At 35.3% G+C, this 3,492-nt stretch overlaps 1 long non-coding RNA gene across 2 annotated transcripts; it reads right to left on the reverse strand.

Moving 5' to 3' along the window:
* Positions 1-465: 465 nt before the first annotated feature.
* LOC123500506 lies at positions 466-2,073 on the reverse strand. Of its 2 annotated transcripts, none has more exons than XR_006673351.1 (3): positions 1,851-2,073; positions 1,401-1,497; positions 466-522 (listed from the first exon to the last, which is right to left on the reverse strand). It is a non-coding gene; the product is annotated as an uncharacterized LOC123500506 (long non-coding RNA). The 2 variants fall into 2 exon arrangements; XR_006673352.1 differs by lacking the exon at positions 466-522 and adding an exon at positions 876-915.
* Positions 2,074-3,492: the final 1,419 nt, after the last annotated feature.

Genomic DNA, 3,492 nt, shown 5'->3' on the forward strand with positions numbered 1-3,492 from the left:
CTCTCTCTCTCTCTCTCTCTCTCTCTCTCTCTCTCTCTCTCATATAATTCATGAATTAAACAAGCTTTTACATAATATATATATATATATATATATATATATATATATATATATATATATATATATATATATATATATATATATATATATATATATATATATATATATATATATATATATATATATATATATATATATATATATATATATATATATATATATATATATATATATATATATATATATATATATACACAGTGTGGGGCGCGGATACTTCCCGATTTGAGAATGAAATAAAAACCTGTTCACACTTCACAATTCTTTATTCTTCTTTTATGCCTTTCACACAACATGGGAGATTTACTTTTACACTGTTTTAAAGACAATATCTTTTAAATGTCCACCTCCATTGTCAATACACTGATTCAGACGATTTCGGAAGCTTTGGTCTACTCTCTCCAGCATGTTGAGCGGTATATTGGCTATTTCAGTTCGGATGGCGTTCTGTAGGTCTTCCAGGGTCTGTGGACGGTCGTTATACACCAGGGATTTGAGATATCCCCACAGGAAATAATCACAGGGGGCTAAATCAGGTGAGCGCGCAGGCCAGTTTAAGTGTCAAGAGTAGGGATCATTGGCCCTTACTTTTTCCAAGAAAACGGTGGTGCCGTAACAGTGACTTCAGAACGCTATGTGACAATGCTCAGGAGTTTTTCTATGCCTGCTCTCATTAATATGGACCTGGATAATGGAAACGTGTGGTTCCAGCAAGATGGGGCCACAGCCCACATTGCACGCATTTCAATGGGATTCCTGAGAGAAGCTTTTCCCGACCGACTGATTTCCTGAGAGGAGACTTAAAAATTTTAGATGATTCTTCCATACTCCAGTGTCCAGCCACTTCTACTTCACCACCTACAAGCATACCATATTCTCTCTCTCTCTCTCTCTCTCTCTCTCTCTCTCTCTCTCTCTCTCTCTCTCTCTCTCTCTCTGAAATAACACATTTCCCCTTGCCAAAAATCATGTGGTATTTTACCCACAATGTTCCATCAAAGGAATTGCTGAGAGGGGAGGGGTTGAACCCCCACCCCCTAGATTCACCCCTGCTATCACTTCAAAAGTTGTTTTAATCAGTCTGATTTACATGATTTGGATAATAAGTTTTGGTTGGGTATATTACTTATAACCAAATACATATGATGTGACAAAAAAAAAAAAAAAAATATATATATATATATATATATATATATATATATATATATATATATATATATATATATATATATATATATATATATATATATAAGAAAACAACCACTTGAGTGGAACTCTTATACTATGACTAATAAACTTAATGAGTACATTTGAGATATAAGGTAAAATTGTTTGAAACGTACCTTTCAAGGCATGGCACACGAGAGAAGGAAATTTTCTGATGTCTTATTTGTGATGACGGTACCTGCTCTTGATTTAACAATTCTCCATGCTCGAAACCTAGAATTGGTTTCAGGCATTTTAGTCTACCATACTTACAAATGTGATAAATAAAATTACACGTGAAAGTATAGCTACATATACGTATTACATAGGCAGAAAGAATGCAGATTGGTTTGCTACAGCTCGGGTGCTGAAGTAGGTATTATTGTGCACAAAAAATTCAAACTAAATGACTGAGGTGATGCTGATATGCTCACGTAATGTTGTTAAGTGTCATTCATGACCACCAAACACCACACAAAACCCTATTGCATTGAGACTTCTTGTGGAGTGGAACTCTTAATACTGTGACTATGAACATAATGAGTGGGCTACATATAAGATATAAAGTAAGAGTGTTTGAAACATACCTTCAAAGTATGACACACGAGAGAAGGAAATCTTTTGATATCTGCGTGTTAACAGTCGTGCTTGTGATGACGGTACCTGTTTCGTACGCGTGAGAAACGACGCGATCTATAGAAAACTAGCAAGAGTGACTATTGTATTACCTGTCACGTATCCACAGAATTCCTCTCCAGTAGTCTACCACAGGAGATACGTCTACCCCAAAGTTGAGAACCCTTCATTTAGTTATAGATATACATTCCATAATCAAGAGAGAGAGAGAGAGAGAGAGAGAGAGAGAGAGAGAGAGAGAGAGAGAGAGAGTGATTGTTAATAAAATATTATCATTATGTTAACCATAAAATTCGTTTTCTCTACACACGCATCACTTAAGCCCCGCCCCCACACTCCAAATCGTTTGGGAAAAAAAATTTCGCTCCCCGGGCGCAGACTAATCACGGGCACACGGGGGCGGTGAGCGAGGGGAGGGAGGAGGGGGGTACGAGAGGACAGGGGAGTGTGGTGGCTGGGTGTGGGGTGGGCGGGGACATCAAGGGTGACGTCACGCAGAGTATTCGTGACAAGGTTAGCGGAGAGGAAAAATGAACCAGAGAGAGAGAGAGAGAGATGTCAGTATTATTTGCTGTTTATTTACTTTTTTCTCTTACTTATTTTTATTTTTACTTTTTTTTGTCTATTACTCTTGTTAGTTCTTACCTCTTCTCTCTCTCTCTCTCTCTCTCTCTCTCTCTCTCTCTCTCTCTCTCTCTCTCTCAATCCTACAGTACTCGTTAAAATATCCTCCTTGAGTCTTATTTGCTATCTACTTATTTTCTTCTATTATTTACATTATTTTGAGGCTTTCTTTTCTTCTTCTCTACCTTTTGGTCTCTTTTTTATTATGCGTCTTCTCTTTTACTGTTTTAGAATCTTGTGTTAGTTTTCACTTGCTATTTATCTATTGTTACTATTATTTATGTTATTTTCACTTGACATGCCCACTTCTTTGTCTTTGTCTTTTTGTTTCCTCTTACTTCTTCTTCTCGTACTTACGGATATTCTCTTTCGTTATTGGCGTCTTCTCTTCCTTCTTATTTGTTATTCATTCATTTTTCTACCTATTATTTTTTTCAGGCATCTACTTTGTTTTCAGTTTTGTTGTCCTAATCAAAATTCTTATTTTATTTTTTATACACTTCAGTACAGGACATGTTTCCATATTCATTCTGCTTACTATTTGGTGATTTTATACAGCTTCAGAAACTTCCGTGGGGATTAAAATAGTGAAGACTCTGGCCATTAATGTTGTGAGCTCCATAAATCTTTCCTAATGTCAATAAAATCGTCTAATCACACCCAAAACTCAAAATAAAAATGCGTCCCAGTACTAAAGGAGTTAATAATGTTTCTATCTTTATTGTTCTTTTTCTTACCCTTAGTCATAATTCTTCTATGCTATTTTCATTTTCACTTTTTTTATTCATATTTTTACTTTCGTTGTCTTTTTTCTCACCTTTAGCTATAATTCCTTTGTTTACGTTATTTTCATTTTTGGTTTTTTCTTACCCTTAGACATAATTCCTCTATGCTATTTTCACTTTTACTTTCTTATTCAGAGTTTTACTTCTCTTGTTACTCTTTCTTACCATAAGTCATAATTCCTTT

This window comes from Portunus trituberculatus, unplaced genomic scaffold (genome assembly GCF_017591435.1).
Source record: "Portunus trituberculatus isolate SZX2019 unplaced genomic scaffold, ASM1759143v1 PGA_scaffold_370__1_contigs__length_21690, whole genome shotgun sequence".
NCBI lineage: Eukaryota > Metazoa > Arthropoda > Malacostraca > Decapoda > Portunidae > Portunus > Portunus trituberculatus.